This window comes from Paramormyrops kingsleyae, chromosome 9, assembly GCF_048594095.1.
Source record: "Paramormyrops kingsleyae isolate MSU_618 chromosome 9, PKINGS_0.4, whole genome shotgun sequence".
NCBI lineage: Eukaryota > Metazoa > Chordata > Actinopteri > Osteoglossiformes > Mormyridae > Paramormyrops > Paramormyrops kingsleyae.
In genome coordinates, this window is record NC_132805.1 from 15,100,145 (window position 1) to 15,120,794 (window position 20,650).

Below are 20,650 nucleotides of genomic sequence, written 5' to 3' on the forward strand. Positions count from 1 at the left end.
TCTTTAGAAAATTCCTGACCTCGGCAGAAGGTGAAACCAAAGAAACGCAGAGAGGAAACTAAAGGTTACCACGGAAAAGTCATTGCAAGTGTTTGGAAGGAAAAAGAATCATTGAACTGTATCACTCGCATACAGAGAATGTCTGCGCAGAGGATTATGGGAGTCAACGCTTTACCTTCCCACTGCGACCCAGAGTAGGCAGGTGAGTAGGACAACAGGGTCACATGGCCTTCGCTCAACTCATACTTACCTGGCAGGGGAGATACCATGATCACGAAGGTGGTTCACCCAGGGTGAGGCCCAGCCATTGCACTGCGGCTGTGCTGACTCCTGCGAATTCCCCAAATGTGGGAATCTCGACTGCATAATTTCTGGTAGTGGGGGACTGCGTTCGCGCTCTCCTCTGATTTTTGAGGTACGTAACGAGAGAGAACTTCTTTTCTGTGGCGTTTCTTAGCAAAACGCAAGAAGGTCACGTCTGACAAAGACAAACAAGACAGCGAAAGACATATGAGCAGTCTGTTGCTTCTGCTAAGTTTTTTTGCACGTGGTTCTCAGGGTGAATTTAATCGGAGCATGCCTGTGGTAGGCTGAGCACCATGACTGATGAAACTGCATGTATCTCCAGGTGCCTTTCTTACTGAACGCAGTATGTTTGTTGGATGAGCAGGTGATGAGAGGAAAATGTAAGCATGCTGTGGCTCGCAGGTTCTTATTAAAGGGTAAAGAGTCTCGTTCCTCTTTGCTTCAAAAAAGCATTTGCTGTATTCAGAGCAGACTGCTGGTAGGGTAGGCTGAGCTGTGAGAGCAGTCTTACCTGAGCCAGAGCCATATAATCCAGTTGAAAGTCTAAAGTCTTAGTCTCTTGCAACTTTTCTTCTATCCTCAGGCTCAGCCCAGATTAGAGCTTTTGCTCCTTCTCATATTAAGCATGACAGAGCAATGGGTACTGAGCTGGTCTCTTCTGTGGAACATTTCATCATGCATTTCAGACGTCAAGCCGCCAGATACGGTCGGCGAGACGGCCGTACATCTGTCGAGGCTGTGAGAACGCAGAGAAAACAGTGCGGGAGAGTGCATTTTCCCAAATGTGTCTTTAGAAAATTCCTGACCTCGGCAGAAGGTGAAACCAAAGAAACGCAGAGACGAAACTAAAGGTTACCACGGAAAAGTCATTGCAAGTGTTTGGAAGGAAAAAGAATCATTGAACTGTATCACTCGCATACAGAGAATGTCTGCGCAGAGGATTATGGGAGTCAAGGCTTTACCTTCCCACTGCGACCCAGAGTAGGCAGGTGAGTAGGACAACAGGGTCACATGGCCTTCGCTCAACTCATACTTACCTGGCAGGGGAGATACCATGATCACGAAGGTGGTTCACCCAGGGTGAGGCCCAGCCATTGCACTGCGGCTGTGCTGACTCCTGCGAATTCCCCAAATGTGGGAATCTCGACTGCATAATTTCTGGTAGTGGGGGACTGCGTTCGCGCTCTCCCCTGATTTTTGAGGTACGTAACGAGAGAGAACTTCTTTTCTGTGGCGTTTCTTAGCAAAACGCAAGAAGGTCACGTCTGACAAAGACAAACAAGAGAGCGAAAGACGTATGAGCAGTCTGTTGCTTCTGCTAAGTTTTTTTGCACGTGGTTCTCAGGGTGAATTTAATCGGAGCATGCCTGTGGTAGGCTGAGCACCATGACTGATGAAACTGCATGTATCTCCAGGTGCCTTTCTTACTGAACGCAGTATGTTTGTTGGATGAGCAGGTGATGAGAGGAAAATGTAAGCATGCTGTGGCTCGCAGGTTCTTATTAAAGGGTAAAGAGTCTCGTTCCTCTTTGCTTCAAAAAAGCATTTGCTGTATTCAGAGCAGACTGCTGGTAGGGTAGGCTGAGCTGTGAGAGCAGTCTTACCTGAGCCAGAGCCATATAATCCAGTTGAAAGTCTAAAGTCTTAGTCTCTTGCAACTTTTCTTCTATCCTCAGGCTCAGCCCAGATTAGAGCTCTTGCTCCTTCTCATATTAAGCATGACAGAGCAATGGGTACTCAGCTGGTCTCTTCTGTGGAACATTTCATCATGCATTTCAGACGTCAAGCCGCCAGATACGGTCGGCGAGACGGCCGTACATCTGTCGAGGCTGTGAGAACGCAGAGAAAACAGTGCGGGAGAGTGCATTTTCCCAAATGTGTCTTTAGAAAATTCCTGACTTCGGCAGAAAGTGAAACCAAAGAAACGCAGAGACGAAACTAAAGGTTACCACGGAAAAGTCATTACAAGTGTTTGTAAGGAAAAAGAATCATTGAACTGTATCACTCGCATACAGAGAATGAATGCGCAGATGATTATGGGAGTCAACGCTTTACCTTCCCACTGCGACCCAGAGTAGGCAGGTGAGTAGGACAACAGGGTCACATGGCCTTCGCTCAACTCATACTTACCTGGCAGGGGAGATACCATGATCACGAAGGTGGTTCACCCAGGGTGAGGCCCAGCCATTGCACTGCGGCTGTGCTGACTCCTGCGAATTCCCCAAATGTGGGAATCTCGACTGCATAATTTCTGGTAGTGGGGGACTGCGTTCGCGCTCTCCCCTGATTTTTGAGGTACGTAACGAGAGAGAACTTCTTTTCTGTGGCGTTTCTTAGCAAAACGCAAAAAGGTCACGTCTGACAAAGACAAACAACAGAGCGAAAGACGTATGAGCAGTCTGTTGCTTCTGCTAAGTTTTTTTGCACGTGGTTCTCAGGGTGAATTTAATCGGAGCATGCCTGTGGTAGGCTGAGCACCATGACTGATGAAACTGCATGTATCTCCAGGTGCCTTTCTTACTGAACGCAGTATGTTTGTTGGATGAGCAGGTGATGAGAGGAAAATGTAAGCATGCTGTGGCTCGCACGTTCTTATTAAAGGGTAAAGAGTCTCGTTCCTCTTTGCTTCAAAAAAGCATTTGCTGTATTCAGAGCCGACTGCTGGTAGGGTAGGCTGAGCTGTGAGAGCAGTCTTACCTGAGCCAGAGCCATATAATCCAGTTGAAAGTCTAAAGTCTTAGTCTCTTGCAACTTTTCTTCTATCCTCAGGCTCAGCCCAGATTAGAGCTCTTGCTCCTTCTCATATTAAGCATGACAGAGCAATGGGTACTCAGCTGGTCTCTTCTGTGGAACATTTCATCATGCATTTCAGACGTCAAGCCGCCAGATACGGTCGGCGAGACGGCCGTACATCTGTCGAGGCTGTGAGAACGCAGAGAAAACAGTGCGGGAGAGTGCATTTTCCCAAATGTGTCTTTAGAAAATTCCTGACCTCGGCAGAAGGTGAAACCAAAGAAACGCAGAGACGAAACTAAAGGTTACCACGGAAAAGTCATTGCAAGTGTTTGTAAGGAAAAAGAATCATTGAACTGTATCACTCGCATACAGAGAATGTCTGCGCAGAGGATTATGGGAGTCAACGCTTTACCTTCCCACTGCGACCCAGAGTAGGCAGGTGAGTAGGACAACAGGGTCACATGGCCTTCGCTCAACTCATACTTACCTGGCAGGGGAGATACCATGATCACGAAGGTGGTTCACCCAGGGTGAGGCCCAGCCATTGCACTGCGGCTGTGCTGACTCCTGCGAATTCCCCAAATGTGGGAATCTCGACTGCATAATTTCTGGTAGTGGGGGACTGCGTTCGCGCTCTCCCCTGATTTTTGAGGTACGTAACGAGAGAGAACTTCTTTTCTGTGGCGTTTCTTAGCAAAACGCAAGAAGGTCACGTCTGACAAAGACAAACAAGAGAGCGAAAGACGTATGAGCAGTCTGTTGCTTCTGCTAAGTTTTTTTGCACGTGGTTCTCAGGGTGAATTTAATCGGAGCATGCCTGTGGTAGGCTGAGCACCATGACTGATGAAACTGCATGTATCTCCAGGTGCCTTTCTTACTGAACGCAGTATGTTTGTTGGATGAGCAGGTGATGAGAGGAAAATGTAAGCATGCTGTGGCTCGCAGGTTCTTATTAAAGGGTAAAGAGTCTCGTTCCTCTTTGCTTCAAAAAAGCATTTGCTGTATTCAGAGCAGACTGCTGGTAGGGTAGGCTGAGCTGTGAGAGCAGTCTTACCTGAGCCAGAGCCATATAATCCAGTTGAAAGTCTAAAGTCTTAGTCTCTTGCAACTTTTCTTCTATCCTCAGGCTCAGCCCAGATTAGAGCTCTTGCTCCTTCTCATATTAAGCATGACAGAGCAATGGGTACTCAGCTGGTCTCTTCTGTGGAACATTTCATCATGCATTTCAGACGTCAAGCCGCCAGATACGGTCGGCGAGACGGCCGTACATCTGTCGAGGCTGTGAGAACGCAGAGAAAACAGTGCGGGAGAGTGCATTTTCCCAAATGTGTCTTTAGAAAATTCCTGACTTCGGCAGAAAGTGAAACCAAAGAAACGCAGAGACGAAACTAAAGGTTACCACGGAAAAGTCATTGCAAGTGTTTGTAAGGAAAAAGAATCATTGAACTGTATCACTCGCATACAGAGAATGAATGCGCAGAGGATTATGGGAGTCAACGCTTTACCTTCCCACTGCGACCCAGAGTAGGCAGGTGAGTAGGACAACAGGGTCACATGGCCTTCGCTCAACTCATACTTACCTGGCAGGGGAGATACCATGATCACGAAGGTGGTTCACCCAGGGTGAGGCCCAGCCATTGCACTGCGGCTGTGCTGACTCCTGCGAATTCCCCAAATGTGGGAATCTCGACTGCATAATTTCTGGTAGTGGGGGACTGCGTTCGCGCTCTCCCCTGATTTTTGAGGTACGTAACGAGAGAGAACTTCTTTTCTGTGGCGTTTCTTAGCAAAACGCAAGAAGGTCACGTCTGACAAAGACAAACAAGAGAGCGAAAGACGTATGAGCAGTCTGTTGCTTCTGCTAAGTTTTTTTGCACGTGGTTCTCAGGGTGAATTTAATCGGAGCATGCCTGTGGTAGGCTGAGCACCATGACTGATGAAACTGCATGTATCTCCAGGTGCCTTTCTTACTGAACGCAGTATGTTTGTTGGATGAGCAGGTGATGAGAGGAAAATGTAAGCATGCTGTGGCTCGCAGGTTCTTATTAAAGGGTAAAGAGTCTCGTTCCTCTTTGCTTCAAAAAAGCATTTGCTGTATTCAGAGCAGACTGCTGGTAGGGTAGGCTGAGCTGTGAGAGCAGTCTTACCTGAGCCAGAGCCATATAATCCAGTTGAAAGTCTAAAGTCTTAGTCTCTTGCAACTTTTCTTCTATCCTCAGGCTCAGCCCAGATTAGAGCTCTTGCTCCTTCTCATATTAAGCATGACAGAGCAATGGGTACTCAGCTGGTCTCTTCTGTGGAACATTTCATCATGCATTTCAGACGTCAAGCCGCCAGATACGGTCGGCGAGACGGCCGTACATCTGTCGAGGCTGTGAGAACGCAGAGAAAACAGTGCGGGAGAGTGCATTTTCCCAAATGTGTCTTTAGAAAATTCCTGACCTCGGCAGAAGGTGAAACCAAAGAAACGCAGAGAGGAAACTAAAGGTTACCACGGAAAAGTCATTGCAAGTGTTTGGAAGGAAAAAGAATCATTGAACTGTATCACTCGCATACAGAGAATGTCTGCGCAGAGGATTATGGGAGTCAACGCTTTACCTTCCCACTGCGACCCAGAGTAGGCAGGTGAGTAGGACAACAGGGTCACATGGCCTTCGCTCAACTCATACTTACCTGGCAGGGGAGATACCATGATCACGAAGGTGGTTCACCCAGGGTGAGGCCCAGCCATTGCACTGCGGCTGTGCTGACTCCTGCGAATTCCCCAAATGTGGGAATCTCGACTGCATAATTTCTGGTAGTGGGGGACTGCGTTCGCGCTCTCCCCTGATTTTTGAGGTACGTAACGAGAGAGAACTTCTTTTCTGTGGCGTTTCTTAGCAAAACGCAAAAAGGTCACGTCTGACAAAGACAAACAACAGAGCGAAAGACGTATGAGCAGTCTGTTGCTTCTGCTAAGTTTTTTTGCACGTGGTTCTCAGGGTGAATTTAATCGGAGCATGCCTGTGGTAGGCTGAGCACCATGACTGATGAAACTGCATGTATCTCCAGGTGCCTTTCTTACTGAACGCAGTATGTTTGTTGGATGAGCAGGTGATGAGAGGAAAATGTAAGCATGCTGTGGCTCGCACGTTCTTATTAAAGGGTAAAGAGTCTCGTTCCTCTTTGCTTCAAAAAAGCATTTGCTGTATTCAGAGCCGACTGCTGGTAGGGTAGGCTGAGCTGTGAGAGCAGTCTTACCTGAGCCAGAGCCATATAATCCAGTTGAAAGTCTAAAGTCTTAGTCTCTTGCAACTTTTCTTCTATCCTCAGGCTCAGCCCAGATTAGAGCTCTTGCTCCTTCTCATATTAAGCATGACAGAGCAATGGGTACTCAGCTGGTCTCTTCTGTGGAACATTTCATCATGCATTTCAGACGTCAAGCCGCCAGATACGGTCGGCGAGACGGCCGTACATCTGTCGAGGCTGTGAGAACGCAGAGAAAACAGTGCGGGAGAGTGCATTTTCCCAAATGTGTCTTTAGAAAATTCCTGACCTCGGCAGAAGGTGAAACCAAAGAAACGCAGAGACGAAACTAAAGGTTACCACGGAAAAGTCATTGCAAGTGTTTGTAAGGAAAAAGAATCATTGAACTGTATCACTCGCATACAGAGAATGTCTGCGCAGAGGATTATGGGAGTCAACGCTTTACCTTCCCACTGCGACCCAGAGTAGGCAGGTGAGTAGGACAACAGGGTCACATGGCCTTCGCTCAACTCATACTTACCTGGCAGGGGAGATACCATGATCACGAAGGTGGTTCACCCAGGGTGAGGCCCAGCCATTGCACTGCGGCTGTGCTGACTCCTGCGAATTCCCCAAATGTGGGAATCTCGACTGCATAATTTCTGGTAGTGGGGGACTGCGTTCGCGCTCTCCCCTGATTTTTGAGGTACGTAACGAGAGAGAACTTCTTTTCTGTGGCGTTTCTTAGCAAAACGCAAGAAGGTCACGTCTGACAAAGACAAACAAGAGAGCGAAAGACGTATGAGCAGTCTGTTGCTTCTGCTAAGTTTTTTTGCACGTGGTTCTCAGGGTGAATTTAATCGGAGCATGCCTGTGGTAGGCTGAGCACCATGACTGATGAAACTGCATGTATCTCCAGGTGCCTTTCTTACTGAACGCAGTATGTTTGTTGGATGAGCAGGTGATGAGAGGAAAATGTAAGCATGCTGTGGCTCGCAGGTTCTTATTAAAGGGTAAAGAGTCTCGTTCCTCTTTGCTTCAAAAAAGCATTTGCTGTATTCAGAGCAGACTGCTGGTAGGGTAGGCTGAGCTGTGAGAGCAGTCTTACCTGAGCCAGAGCCATATAATCCAGTTGAAAGTCTAAAGTCTTAGTCTCTTGCAACTTTTCTTCTATCCTCAGGCTCAGCCCAGATTAGAGCTCTTGCTCCTTCTCATATTAAGCATGACAGAGCAATGGGTACTCAGCTGGTCTCTTCTGTGGAACATTTCATCATGCATTTCAGACGTCAAGCCGCCAGATACGGTCGGCGAGACGGCCGTACATCTGTCGAGGCTGTGAGAACGCAGAGAAAACAGTGCGGGAGAGTGCATTTTCCCAAATGTGTCTTTAGAAAATTCCTGACTTCGGCAGAAAGTGAAACCAAAGAAACGCAGAGACGAAACTAAAGGTTACCACGGAAAAGTCATTGCAAGTGTTTGTAAGGAAAAAGAATCATTGAACTGTATCACTCGCATACAGAGAATGAATGCGCAGAGGATTATGGGAGTCAACGCTTTACCTTCCCACTGCGACCCAGAGTAGGCAGGTGAGTAGGACAACAGGGTCACATGGCCTTCGCTCAACTCATACTTACCTGGCAGGGGAGATACCATGATCACGAAGGTGGTTCACCCAGGGTGAGGCCCAGCCATTGCACTGCGGCTGTGCTGACTCCTGCGAATTCCCCAAATGTGGGAATCTCGACTGCATAATTTCTGGTAGTGGGGGACTGCGTTCGCGCTCTCCCCTGATTTTTGAGGTACGTAACGAGAGAGAACTTCTTTTCTGTGGCGTTTCTTAGCAAAACGCAAGAAGGTCACGTCTGACAAAGACAAACAAGAGAGCGAAAGACGTATGAGCAGTCTGTTGCTTCTGCTAAGTTTTTTTGCACGTGGTTCTCAGGGTGATTTTAATCTGAGCATTTTCTCTCTGTGGCGTTTTTTAGCAAAACGCAAGAAGGTCACGTCTGACAAAGACAAACAAGAGAGCGAAAGACGTGAGCAGTCTGTTGCTTCTGCTAAGTTTTTTTGCACGTGGTTCTCAGGGTGAATTTAATCGGAGCATGCCTGTGGTAGGCTGAGCACCATGACTGATGAAACTGCATGTATCTCCAGGTGCCTTTCTTACTGAACGCAGTATGTTTGTTGGATGAGCAGGTGATGAGAGGAAAATGTAAGCATGCTGTGGCTCGCAGGTTCTTATTAAAGGGTAAAGAGTCTCGTTCCTCTTTGCTTCAAAAAAGCATTTGCTGTATTCAGAGCAGACTTCTGGTAGGGTAGGCTGAGCTGTGAGAGCAGTCTTACCTGAGCCAGAGCCATATAATCCAGTTGAAAGTCTAAAGTCTTAGTCTCTTGCAACTTTTCTTCTATCCTCAGGCTCAGCCCAGATTAGAGCTCTTGCTCCTTCTCATATTAAGCATGACAGAGCAATGGGTACTCAGCTGGTCTCTTCTGTGGAACATTTCATCATGCATTTCAGACGTCAAGCCGCCAGATACGGTCGGCGAGACGGCCGTACATCTGTCGAGGCTGTGAGAACGCAGAGAAAACAGTGCGGGAGAGTGCATTTTCCCAAATGTGTCTTTAGAAAATTCCTGACCTCGGCAGAAAGTGAAACCAAAGAAACGCAGAGACGAAACTAAAGGTTACCATGGAAAAGTCATTGCAAGTGTTTGGAAGGAAAAAGAATCATTGAACTGTATCACTCGCATACAGAGAATGTCTGCGCAGAGGATTATGGGAGTCAACGCTTTACCTTCCCACTGCGACCCAGAGTAGGCAGGTGAGTAGGACAACAGGGTCACATGGCCTTCGCTCAACTCATACTTACCTGGCAGGGGAGATACCATGATCACGAAGGTGGTTCACCCAGGGTGAGGCCCAGCCATTGCACTGCGGCTGTGCTGACTCCTGCGAATTCCCCAAATGTGGGAATCTCGACTGCATAATTTCTGGTAGTGGGGGACTGCGTTCGCGCTCTCCCCTGATTTTTGAGGTACGTAACGAGAGAGAACTTCTTTTCTGAGGCGTTTTTTAGCAAAACGCAAGAAGGTCACGTCTGACAAAGACAAACAAGAGAGCGAAAGACGTATGAGCAGTCTGTTGCTTCTGCTAAGTTTTTTTGCACGTGGTTCTCAGGGTGAATTTAATCTGAGCATGCCTGTGGTAGGCTGAGTACCATGACTGATGAAACTGCATGTATCTCCAGGTGCCTTTCTTACTGAACGCAGTATGTTTGTTGGATGAGCAGGTGATGAGAGGAAAATGTAAGCATGCTGTGGCTCGCAGGTTCTTATTAAAGGGTAAAGAGTCTCGTTCCTCTTTGCTTCAAAAAAGCATTTGCTGTATTCAGAGCAGACTGCTGGTAGGGTAGGCTGAGCTGTGAGAGCAGTCTTACCTGAGCCAGAGCCATATAATCCAGTTGAAAGTCTAAAGTCTTAGTCTCTTGCAACTTTTCTTCTATCCTCAGGCTCAGCCCAGATTAGAGCTTTTGCTCCTTCTCATATTAAGCATGACAGAGCAATGGGTACTGAGCTGGTCTCTTCTGTGGAACATTTCATCATGCATTTCAGACGTCAAGCCGCCAGATACGGTCGGCGAGACGGCCGTACATCTGTCGAGGCTGTGAGAACGCAGAGAAAACAGTGCGGGAGAGTGCATTTTCCCAAATGTGTCTTTAGAAAATTCCTGACCTCGGCAGAAGGTGAAACCAAAGAAACGCAGAGACGAAACTAAAGGTTACCACGGAAAAGTCATTGCAAGTGTTTGGAAGGAAAAAGAATCATTGAACTGTATCACTCGCATACAGAGAATGAATGCGCAGAGGATTATGGGAGTCAAGGCTTTACCTTCCCACTGCGACCTAGAGTAGGCAGGTGAGTAGGACAACAGGGTCACATGGACTTCGCTCAACTCATACTTACCTGGCAGGGGAGATACCATGATCACGAAGGTGGTTCACCCAGGGTGAGGCCCAGCCATTGCACTGCGGCTGTGCTGACTCCTGCGAATTCCCCAAATGTGGGAATCTCGACTGCATAATTTCTGGTAGTGGGGGACTGCGTTCGCGCTCTCCCCTGATTTTTGAGGTACGTAACGAGAGAGAACTTCTTTTCTGTGGCGTTTCTTAGCAAAACGCAAGAAGGTCACGTCTGACAAAGACAAACAAGAGAGCGAAAGACGTATGAGCAGTCTGTTGCTTCTGCTAAGTTTTTTTGCACGTGGTTCTCAGGGTGAATTTAATCGGAGCATGCCTGTGGTAGGCTGAGCACCATGACTGATGAAACTGCATGTATCTCCAGGTGCCTTTCTTACTGAACGCAGTATGTTTGTTGGATGAGCAGGTGATGAGAGGAAAATGTAAGCATGCTGTGGCTCGCAGGTTCTTATTAAAGGGTAAAGAGTCTCGTTCCTCTTTGCTTCAAAAAAGCATTTGCTGTATTCAGAGCAGACTGCTGGTAGGGTAGGCTGAGCTGTGAGAGCAGTCTTACCTGAGCCAGAGCCATATAATCCAGTTGAAAGTCTAAAGTCTTAGTCTCTTGCAACTTTTCTTCTATCCTCAGGCTCAGCCCAGATTAGAGCTCTTGCTCCTTCTCATATTAAGCATGACAGAGCAATGGGTACTCAGCTGGTCTCTTCTGTGGAACATTTCATCATGCATTTCAGACGTCAAGCCGCCAGATACGGTCGGCGAGACGGCCGTACATCTGTCGAGGCTGTGAGAACGCAGAGAAAACAGTGCGGGAGAGTGCATTTTCCCAAATGTGTCTTTAGAAAATTCCTGACTTCGGCAGAAAGTGAAACCAAAGAAACGCAGAGACGAAACTAAAGGTTACCACGGAAAAGTCATTGCAAGTGTTTGTAAGGAAAAAGAATCATTGAACTGTATCACTCGCATACAGAGAATGAATGCGCAGAGGATTATGGGAGTCAACGCTTTACCTTCCCACTGCGACCCAGAGTAGGCAGGTGAGTAGGACAACAGGGTCACATGGCCTTCGCTCAACTCATACTTACCTGGCAGGGGAGATACCATGATCACGAAGGTGGTTCACCCAGGGTGAGGCCCAGCCATTGCACTGCGGCTGTGCTGACTCCTGCGAATTCCCCAAATGTGGGAATCTCGACTGCATAATTTCTGGTAGTGGGGGACTGCGTTCGCGCTCTCCCCTGATTTTTGAGGTACGTAACGAGAGAGAACTTCTTTTCTGTGGCGTTTCTTAGCAAAACGCAAAAAGGTCACGTCTGACAAAGACAAACAACAGAGCGAAAGACGTATGAGCAGTCTGTTGCTTCTGCTAAGTTTTTTTGCACGTGGTTCTCAGGGTGAATTTAATCGGAGCATGCCTGTGGTAGGCTGAGCACCATGACTGATGAAACTGCATGTATCTCCAGGTGCCTTTCTTACTGAACGCAGTATGTTTGTTGGATGAGCAGGTGATGAGAGGAAAATGTAAGCATGCTGTGGCTCGCACGTTCTTATTAAAGGGTAAAGAGTCTCGTTCCTCTTTGCTTCAAAAAAGCATTTGCTGTATTCAGAGCCGACTGCTGGTAGGGTAGGCTGAGCTGTGAGAGCAGTCTTACCTGAGCCAGAGCCATATAATCCAGTTGAAAGTCTAAAGTCTTAGTCTCTTGCAACTTTTCTTCTATCCTCAGGCTCAGCCCAGATTAGAGCTCTTGCTCCTTCTCATATTAAGCATGACAGAGCAATGGGTACTCAGCTGGTCTCTTCTGTGGAACATTTCATCATGCATTTCAGACGTCAAGCCGCCAGATACGGTCGGCGAGACGGCCGTACATCTGTCGAGGCTGTGAGAACGCAGAGAAAACAGTGCGGGAGAGTGCATTTTCCCAAATGTGTCTTTAGAAAATTCCTGACTTCGGCAGAAAGTGAAACCAAAGAAACGCAGAGACGAAACTAAAGGTTACCACGGAAAAGTCATTGCAAGTGTTTGTAAGGAAAAAGAATCATTGAACTGTATCACTCGCATACAGAGAATGAATGCGCAGAGGATTATGGGAGTCAACGCTTTACCTTCCCACTGCGACCCAGAGTAGGCAGGTGAGTAGGACAACAGGGTCACATGGCCTTCGCTCAACTCATACTTACCTGGCAGGGGAGATACCATGATCACGAAGGTGGTTCACCCAGGGTGAGGCCCAGCCATTGCACTGCGGCTGTGCTGACTCCTGCGAATTCCCCAAATGTGGGAATCTCGACTGCATAATTTCTGGTAGTGGGGGACTGCGTTCGCGCTCTCCCCTGATTTTTGAGGTACGTAACGAGAGAGAACTTCTTTTCTGTGGCGTTTCTTAGCAAAACGCAAAAAGGTCACGTCTGACAAAGACAAACAACAGAGCGAAAGACGTATGAGCAGTCTGTTGCTTCTGCTAAGTTTTTTTGCACGTGGTTCTCAGGGTGAATTTAATCGGAGCATGCCTGTGGTAGGCTGAGCACCATGACTGATGAAACTGCATGTATCTCCAGGTGCCTTTCTTACTGAACGCAGTATGTTTGTTGGATGAGCAGGTGATGAGAGGAAAATGTAAGCATGCTGTGGCTCGCACGTTCTTATTAAAGGGTAAAGAGTCTCGTTCCTCTTTGCTTCAAAAAAGCATTTGCTGTATTCAGAGCAGACTGCTGGTAGGGTAGGCTGAGCTGTGAGAGCAGTCTTACCTGAGCCAGAGCCATATAATCCAGTTGAAAGTCTAAAGTCTTAGTCTCTTGCAACTTTTCTTCTATCCTCAGGCTCAGCCCAGATTAGAGCTCTTGCTCCTTCTCATATTAAGCATGACAGAGCAATGGGTACTCAGCTGGTCTCTTCTGTGGAACATTTCATCATGCATTTCAGACGTCAAGCCGCCAGATACGGTCGGCGAGACGGCCGTACATCTGTCGAGGCTGTGAGAACGCAGAGAAAACAGTGCGGGAGAGTGCATTTTCCCAAATGTGTCTTTAGAAAATTCCTGACTTCGGCAGAAAGTGAAACCAAAGAAACGCAGAGACGAAACTAAAGGTTACCACGGAAAAGTCATTGCAAGTGTTTGTAAGGAAAAAGAATCATTGAACTGTATCACTCGCATACAGAGAATGAATGCGCAGAGGATTATGGGAGTCAACGCTTTACCTTCCCACTGCGACCCAGAGTAGGCAGGTGAGTAGGACAACAGGGTCACATGGCCTTCGCTCAACTCATACTTACCTGGCAGGGGAGATACCATGATCACGAAGGTGGTTCACCCAGGGTGAGGCCCAGCCATTGCACTGCGGCTGTGCTGACTCCTGCGAATTCCCCAAATGTGGGAATCTCGACTGCATAATTTCTGGTAGTGGGGGACTGCGTTCGCGCTCTCCCCTGATTTTTGAGGTACGTAACGAGAGAGAACTTCTTTTCTGTGGCGTTTCTTAGCAAAACGCAAGAAGGTCACGTCTGACAAAGACAAACAAGAGAGCGAAAGACGTATGAGCAGTCTGTTGCTTCTGCTAAGTTTTTTTGCACGTGGTTCTCAGGGTGAATTTAATCGGAGCATGCCTGTGGTAGGCTGAGCACCATGACTGATGAAACTGCATGTATCTCCAGGTGCCTTTCTTACTGAACGCAGTATGTTTGTTGGATGAGCAGGTGATGAGAGGAAAATGTAAGCATGCTGTGGCTCGCACGTTCTTATTAAAGGGTAAAGAGTCTCGTTCCTCTTTGCTTCAAAAAAGCATTTGCTGTATTCAGAGCCGACTGCTGGTAGGGTAGGCTGAGCTGTGAGAGCAGTCTTACCTGAGCCAGAGCCATATAATCCAGTTGAAAGTCTAAAGTCTTAGTCTCTTGCAACTTTTCTTCTATCCTCAGGCTCAGCCCAGATTAGAGCTCTTGCTCCTTCTCATATTAAGCATGACAGAGCAATGGGTACTCAGCTGGTCTCTTCTGTGGAACATTTCATCATGCATTTCAGACGTCAAGCCGCCAGATACGGTCGGCGAGACGGCCGTACATCTGTCGAGGCTGTGAGAACGCAGAGAAAACAGTGCGGGAGAGTGCATTTTCCCAAATGTGTCTTTAGAAAATTCCTGACCTCGGCAGAAGGTGAAACCAAAGAAACGCAGAGACGAAACTAAAGGTTACCACGGAAAAGTCATTGCAAGTGTTTGTAAGGAAAAAGAATCATTGAACTGTATCACTCGCATACAGAGAATGTCTGCGCAGAGGATTATGGGAGTCAACGCTTTACCTTCCCACTGCGACCCAGAGTAGGCAGGTGAGTAGGACAACAGGGTCACATGGCCTTCGCTCAACTCATACTTACCTGGCAGGGGAGATACCATGATCACGAAGGTGGTTCACCCAGGGTGAGGCCCAGCCATTGCACTGCGGCTGTGCTGACTCCTGCGAATTCCCCAAATGTGGGAATCTCGACTGCATAATTTCTGGTAGTGGGGGACTGCGTTCGCGCTCTCCCCTGATTTTTGAGGTACGTAACGAGAGAGAACTTCTTTTCTGTGGCGTTTCTTAGCAAAACGCAAGAAGGTCACGTCTGACAAAGACAAACAAGAGAGCGAAAGACGTATGAGCAGTCTGTTGCTTCTGCTAAGTTTTTTTGCACGTGGTTCTCAGGGTGAATTTAATCGGAGCATGCCTGTGGTAGGCTGAGCACCATGACTGATGAAACTGCATGTATCTCCAGGTGCCTTTCTTACTGAACGCAGTATGTTTGTTGGATGAGCAGGTGATGAGAGGAAAATGTAAGCATGCTGTGGCTCGCAGGTTCTTATTAAAGGGTAAAGAGTCTCGTTCCTCTTTGCTTCAAAAAAGCATTTGCTGTATTCAGAGCAGACTGCTGGTAGGGTAGGCTGAGCTGTGAGAGCAGTCTTACCTGAGCCAGAGCCATATAATCCAGTTGAAAGTCTAAAGTCTTAGTCTCTTGCAACTTTTCTTCTATCCTCAGGCTCAGCCCAGATTAGAGCTCTTGCTCCTTCTCATATTAAGCATGACAGAGCAATGGGTACTCAGCTGGTCTCTTCTGTGGAACATTTCATCATGCATTTCAGACGTCAAGCCGCCAGATACGGTCGGCGAGACGGCCGTACATCTGTCGAGGCTGTGAGAACGCAGAGAAAACAGTGCGGGAGAGTGCATTTTCCCAAATGTGTCTTTAGAAAATTCCTGACTTCGGCAGAAAGTGAAACCAAAGAAACGCAGAGACGAAACTAAAGGTTACCACGGAAAAGTCATTGCAAGTGTTTGTAAGGAAAAAGAATCATTGAACTGTATCACTCGCATACAGAGAATGAATGCGCAGAGGATTATGGGAGTCAACGCTTTACCTTCCCACTGCGACCCAGAGTAGGCAGGTGAGTAGGACAACAGGGTCACATGGCCTTCGCTCAACTCATACTTACCTGGCAGGGGAGATACCATGATCACGAAGGTGGTTCACCCAGGGTGAGGCCCAGCCATTGCACTGCGGCTGTGCTGACTCCTGCGAATTCCCCAAATGTGGGAATCTCGACTGCATAATTTCTGGTAGTGGGGGACTGCGTTCGCGCTCTCCCCTGATTTTTGAGGTACGTAACGAGAGAGAACTTCTTTTCTGTGGCGTTTCTTAGCAAAACGCAAGAAGGTCACGTCTGACAAAGACAAACAAGAGAGCGAAAGACGTATGAGCAGTCTGTTGCTTCTGCTAAGTTTTTTTGCACGTGGTTCTCAGGGTGAATTTAATCGGAGCATGCCTGTGGTAGGCTGAGCACCATGACTGATGAAACTGCATGTATCTCCAGGTGCCTTTCTTACTGAACGCAGTATGTTTGTTGGATGAGCAGGTGATGAGAGGAAAATGTAAGCATGCTGTGGCTCGCAGGTTCTTATTAAAGGGTAAAGAGTCTCGTTCCTCTTTGCTTCAAAAAAGCATTTGCTGTATTCAGAGCAGACTGCTGGTAGGGTAGGCTGAGCTGTGAGAGCAGTCTTACCTGAGCCAGAGCCATATAATCCAGTTGAAAGTCTAAAGTCTTAGTCTCTTGCAACTTTTCTTCTATCCTCAGGCTCAGCCCAGATTAGAGCTCTTGCTCCTTCTCATATTAAGCATGACAGAGCAATGGGTACTCAGCTGGTCTCTTCTGTGGAACATTTCATCATGCATTTCAGACGTCAAGCCGCCAGATACGGTCGGCGAGACGGCCGTACATCTGTCGAGGCTGTGAGAACGCAGAGAAAACAGTGCGGGAGAGTGCATTTTCCCAAATGTGTCTTTAGAAAATTCCTGACCTCGGCAGAAGGTGAAACCAAAGAAACGCAGAGAGGAAACTAAAGGTTACCACGGAAAAGTCATTGCAAGTGTTTGGAAGGAAAAAGAATCATTGAACTGTATCACTCGCATACAGAGAATGTCTGCGCAGAGGATTATGGGAGTCAACGCTTTACCTTCCCACTGCGACCCAGAGTAGGCAGGTGAGTAGGACAACAGGGTCACATGGCCTTCGCTCAACTCATACTTACCTGGCAGGGGAGATACCATGATCACGAAGGTGGTTCACCCAGGGTGAGGCCCAGCCATTGCACTGCGGCTGTGCTGACTCCTGCGAATTCCCCAAATGTGGGAATCTCGACTGCATAATTTCTGGTAGTGGGGGACTGCGTTCGCGCTCTCCTCTGATTTTTGAGGTACGTAACGAGAGAGAACTTCTTTTCTGTGGCGTTTCTTAGCAAAACGCAAGAAGGTCACGTCTGACAAAGACAAACAAGACAGCGAAAGACATATGAGCAGTCTGTTGCTTCTGCTAAGTTTTTTTGCACGTGGTTCTCAGGGTGAATTTAATCGGAGCATGCCTGTGGTAGGCTGAGCACCATGACTGATGAAACTGCATGTATCTCCAGGTGCCTTTCTTACTGAACGCAGTATGTTTGTTGGATGAGCAGGTGATGAGAGGAAAATGTAAGCATGCTGTGGCTCGCAGGTTCTTATTAAAGGGTAAAGAGTCTCGTTCCTCTTTGCTTCAAAAAAGCATTTGCTGTATTCAGAGCAGACTGCTGGTAGGGTAGGCTGAGCTGTGAGAGCAGTCTTACCTGAGCCAGAGCCATATAATCCAGTTGAAAGTCTAAAGTCTTAGTCTCTTGCAACTTTTCTTCTATCCTCAGGCTCAGCCCAGATTAGAGCTTTTGCTCCTTCTCATATTAAGCATGACAGAGCAATGGGTACTGAGCTGGTCTCTTCTGTGGAACATTTCATCATGCATTTCAGACGTCAAGCCGCCAGATACGGTCGGCGAGACGGCCGTACATCTGTCGAGGCTGTGAGAACGCAGAGAAAACAGTGCGGGAGAGTGCATTTTCCCAAATGTGTCTTTAGAAAATTCCTGACCTCGGCAGAAGGTGAAACCAAAGAAACGCAGAGACGAAACTAAAGGTTACCACGGAAAAGTCATTGCAAGTGTTTGGAAGGAAAAAGAATCATTGAACTGTATCACTCGCATACAGAGAATGTCTGCGCAGAGGATTATGGGAGTCAAGGCTTTACCTTCCCACTGCGACCCAGAGTAGGCAGGTGAGTAGGACAACAGGGTCACATGGCCTTCGCTCAACTCATACTTACCTGGCAGGAGAGATACCATGATCACGAAGGTGGTTCACCCAGAGTGAGGCCCAGCCATTGCACTGCGGCTGTGCTGACTCCTGCGAATTCCCCAAATGTGGGAATCTCGACTGCATAATTTCTGGTAGTGGGGGACTGCGTTCGCGCTCTCCCCTGATTTTTGAGGTACGTAACGAGAGAGAACTTCTTTTCTGTGGCGTTTCTTAGCAAAACGCAAGAAGGTCACGTCTGACAAAGACAAACAAGAGAGCGAAAGACGTATGAGCAGTCTGTTGCTTCTGCTAAGTTTTTTTGCACGTGGTTCTCAGGGTGAATTTAATCGGAGCATGCCTGTGGTAGGCTGAGCACCATGACTGATGAAACTGCATGTATCTCCAGGTGCCTTTCTTACTGAACGCAGTATGTTTGTTGGATGAGCAGGTGATGAGAGGAAAATGTAAGCATGCTGTGGCTCGCAGGTTCTTATTAAAGGGTAAAGAGTCTCGTTCCTCTTTGCTTCAAAAAAGCATTTGCTGTATTCAGAGCAGACTGCTGGTAGGGTAGGCTGAGCTGTGAGAGCAGTCTTACCTGAGCCAGAGCCATATAATCCAGTTGAAAGTCTAAAGTCTTAGTCTCTTGCAACTTTTCTTCTATCCTCAGGCTCAGCCCAGATTAGAGCTCTTGCTCCTTCTCATATTAAGCATGACAGAGCAATGGGTACTCAGCTGGTCTCTTCTGTGGAACATTTCATCATGCATTTCAGACGTCAAGCCGCCAGATACGGTCGGCGAGACGGCCGTACATCTGTCGAGGCTGTGAGAACGCAGAGAAAACAGTGCAGGAGAGTGCATTTTCCCAAATGTGTCTTTAGAAAATTCCTGACCTCGGCAGAAAGTGAAACCAAAGAAACGCAGAGACGAAACTAAAGGTTACCATGGAAAAGTCATTGCAAGTGTTTGGAAGGAAAAAGAATCATTGAACTGTATCACTCGCATACAGAGAATGTCTGCGCAGAGGATTATGGGAGTCAATGCTTTACCTTCCCACTGCGACCCAGAGTAGGCAGGTGAGTAGGACAACAGGGTCACATGGCCTTCGCTCAACTCATACTTACCTGGCAGGGGAGATACCATGATCACGAAGGTGGTTCACCCAGGGTGAGGCCCAGCCATTGCACTGCGGCTGTGCTGACTCCTGCGAATTCCCCAAATGTGGGAATCTCGACTGCATAATTTCTGGTAGTGGGGGACTGTGTTCGCGCTCTCCCCTGATTTTTGAGGTACGTAACGAGAGAGAACTTCTTTTCTGTGGCGTTTCTTAGCAAAACGCAAGAAGGTCACGTCTGACAAAGACAAACAAGAGAGCGAATGACGTATGAGCAGTCTGTTGCTTCTGCTAAGTTTTTTTGCACGTGGTTCTCAGGGTGATTTTAATCTGAGCATTTTCTCTCTGTGGCGTTTTTTAGCAAAACGCAAGAAGGTCACGTCTGACAAAGACAAACAAGAGAGCGAATGACGTATGAGCAGTCTGTTGCTTCTGCTAAGTTTTTTTGCACGTGGTTCTCAGGGTGAATTTAATCTGAGCATGCCTGTGGTAGGCTGAGCACCATGACTGATGAAACTGCATGTATCTCCAGGTGCCTTTCTTACTGAATGCAGTATGTTTGTTGGATGAGCAGGTGATGAGAGGAAAATGTAAGCATGCTGTGGCTCGCAGGTTCTTATTAAAGGGTAAAGAGTCTCGTTCCTCTTTGCTTCAAAAAAGCATTTGCTGTATTCAGAGCAGACTGCTGGCAGGGTAGGCTGAGCTGTGAGAGCAGTCTTACCTGAGCCAGAGCCATATAATCCAGTTGAAAGTCTAAAGTCTTAGTCTCTTGCAACTTTTCTTCTATCCTCAGGCTCAGCCCAGATTAGAGCTCTTGCTCCTTCTCATATTAAGCATGACAGAGCAATGGGTACTCAGCTGGTCTCTTCTGTGGAACATTTCATCATGCATTTCAGACGTCAAGCCGCCAGATACGGTCGGCGAGACGGCCGTACATCTGTCGAGGCTGTGAGAACGCAGAGAAAACAGTGCGGGAGAGTGCATTTTCCCAAATGTGTCTTTAGAAAATTCCTGACCTCGGCAGAAGGTGAAACCAAAGAAACGCAGAGACGAAACTAAAGGTTACCACGGAAAAGTCATTGCAAGTGTTTGTAAGGAAAAAGAATCATTGAACTGTATCACTCGCATACAGAGAATGTCTGCGCAGAGGATTATGGGAGTCAACGCTTTACCTTCCCACTGCGACCCAGAGTAGGCAGGTGAGTAGGACAACAGGGTCACATGGCCTTCGCTCATCTCATACTTACCTGGCAGGGGAGATACCATGATCACGAAGGTGGTTCACCCAGGGTGAGGCCCAGCCATTGCACTGCGGCTGTGCTGACTCCTGCGAATTCCCCAAATGTGGGAATCTCGACTGCATAATTTCTGGTAGTGGGGGACTGCGTTCGCGCTCTCCCCTGATTTTTGAGGTACGTAACGAGAGAGAACTTCTTTTCTGTGGCGTTTCTTAGCAAAACGCAAGAAGGTCACGTCTGACAAAGACAAACAAGAGAGCGAAAGACGTATGAGCAGTCTGTTGCTTCTGCTAAGTTTTTTTGCACGTGGTTCTCAGGGTGAATTTAATCGGAGCATGCCTGTGGTAGGCTGAGCACCATGACTGATGAAACTGCATGTATCTCCAGGTGCCTTTCTTACTGAACGCAGTATGTTTGTTGGATGAGCAGGTGATGAGAGGAAAATGTAA

General features: G+C 47.6%; 19 non-coding genes across 19 annotated transcripts; all 19 read left to right on the top strand.

Moving 5' to 3' along the window:
- Positions 1-242: 242 nt before the first annotated feature.
- Positions 243-406, top strand: LOC140592870 (U1 spliceosomal RNA). The gene has a single exon (XR_011993322.1). It is a non-coding gene; the product is annotated as a U1 spliceosomal RNA (small nuclear RNA).
- A 929-nt stretch (positions 407-1,335) lies between these two features.
- LOC140592934 (U1 spliceosomal RNA) lies at positions 1,336-1,499 on the top strand. The gene has a single exon (XR_011993386.1). It is a non-coding gene; the product is annotated as a U1 spliceosomal RNA (small nuclear RNA).
- Positions 1,500-2,428: 929 nt separating this feature from the next.
- LOC140592935 (U1 spliceosomal RNA) lies at positions 2,429-2,592 on the top strand. Its single transcript, XR_011993387.1, has one exon. It is a non-coding gene; the product is annotated as a U1 spliceosomal RNA (small nuclear RNA).
- A 929-nt stretch (positions 2,593-3,521) lies between these two features.
- LOC140592936 (U1 spliceosomal RNA) lies at positions 3,522-3,685 on the top strand. Its single transcript, XR_011993388.1, has one exon. It is a non-coding gene; the product is annotated as a U1 spliceosomal RNA (small nuclear RNA).
- A 929-nt stretch (positions 3,686-4,614) lies between these two features.
- LOC140592937 (U1 spliceosomal RNA) lies at positions 4,615-4,778 on the top strand. Its single transcript, XR_011993389.1, has one exon. It is a non-coding gene; the product is annotated as a U1 spliceosomal RNA (small nuclear RNA).
- A 929-nt stretch (positions 4,779-5,707) lies between these two features.
- On the top strand, positions 5,708-5,871 carry LOC140592938 (U1 spliceosomal RNA). The gene has a single exon (XR_011993390.1). It is a non-coding gene; the product is annotated as a U1 spliceosomal RNA (small nuclear RNA).
- A 929-nt stretch (positions 5,872-6,800) lies between these two features.
- LOC140592939 (U1 spliceosomal RNA) lies at positions 6,801-6,964 on the top strand. Its single transcript, XR_011993391.1, has one exon. It is a non-coding gene; the product is annotated as a U1 spliceosomal RNA (small nuclear RNA).
- A 929-nt stretch (positions 6,965-7,893) lies between these two features.
- On the top strand, positions 7,894-8,057 carry LOC140592940 (U1 spliceosomal RNA). Its single transcript, XR_011993392.1, has one exon. It is a non-coding gene; the product is annotated as a U1 spliceosomal RNA (small nuclear RNA).
- A 1,071-nt stretch (positions 8,058-9,128) lies between these two features.
- On the top strand, positions 9,129-9,292 carry LOC140592733 (U1 spliceosomal RNA). The gene has a single exon (XR_011993182.1). It is a non-coding gene; the product is annotated as a U1 spliceosomal RNA (small nuclear RNA).
- Positions 9,293-10,221: 929 nt separating this feature from the next.
- On the top strand, positions 10,222-10,385 carry LOC140592734 (U1 spliceosomal RNA). Its single transcript, XR_011993183.1, has one exon. It is a non-coding gene; the product is annotated as a U1 spliceosomal RNA (small nuclear RNA).
- Positions 10,386-11,314: 929 nt separating this feature from the next.
- On the top strand, positions 11,315-11,478 carry LOC140592735 (U1 spliceosomal RNA). Its single transcript, XR_011993184.1, has one exon. It is a non-coding gene; the product is annotated as a U1 spliceosomal RNA (small nuclear RNA).
- A 929-nt stretch (positions 11,479-12,407) lies between these two features.
- Positions 12,408-12,571, top strand: LOC140592736 (U1 spliceosomal RNA). Its single transcript, XR_011993185.1, has one exon. It is a non-coding gene; the product is annotated as a U1 spliceosomal RNA (small nuclear RNA).
- Positions 12,572-13,500: 929 nt separating this feature from the next.
- Positions 13,501-13,664, top strand: LOC140592737 (U1 spliceosomal RNA). Its single transcript, XR_011993186.1, has one exon. It is a non-coding gene; the product is annotated as a U1 spliceosomal RNA (small nuclear RNA).
- Positions 13,665-14,593: 929 nt separating this feature from the next.
- On the top strand, positions 14,594-14,757 carry LOC140592738 (U1 spliceosomal RNA). The gene has a single exon (XR_011993187.1). It is a non-coding gene; the product is annotated as a U1 spliceosomal RNA (small nuclear RNA).
- Positions 14,758-15,686: 929 nt separating this feature from the next.
- LOC140592739 (U1 spliceosomal RNA) lies at positions 15,687-15,850 on the top strand. The gene has a single exon (XR_011993188.1). It is a non-coding gene; the product is annotated as a U1 spliceosomal RNA (small nuclear RNA).
- A 929-nt stretch (positions 15,851-16,779) lies between these two features.
- On the top strand, positions 16,780-16,943 carry LOC140592871 (U1 spliceosomal RNA). Its single transcript, XR_011993323.1, has one exon. It is a non-coding gene; the product is annotated as a U1 spliceosomal RNA (small nuclear RNA).
- A 929-nt stretch (positions 16,944-17,872) lies between these two features.
- LOC140592905 (U1 spliceosomal RNA) lies at positions 17,873-18,036 on the top strand. The gene has a single exon (XR_011993357.1). It is a non-coding gene; the product is annotated as a U1 spliceosomal RNA (small nuclear RNA).
- Positions 18,037-18,965: 929 nt separating this feature from the next.
- On the top strand, positions 18,966-19,129 carry LOC140592834 (U1 spliceosomal RNA). Its single transcript, XR_011993287.1, has one exon. It is a non-coding gene; the product is annotated as a U1 spliceosomal RNA (small nuclear RNA).
- Positions 19,130-20,202: 1,073 nt separating this feature from the next.
- On the top strand, positions 20,203-20,366 carry LOC140592740 (U1 spliceosomal RNA). Its single transcript, XR_011993189.1, has one exon. It is a non-coding gene; the product is annotated as a U1 spliceosomal RNA (small nuclear RNA).
- Positions 20,367-20,650: the final 284 nt, after the last annotated feature.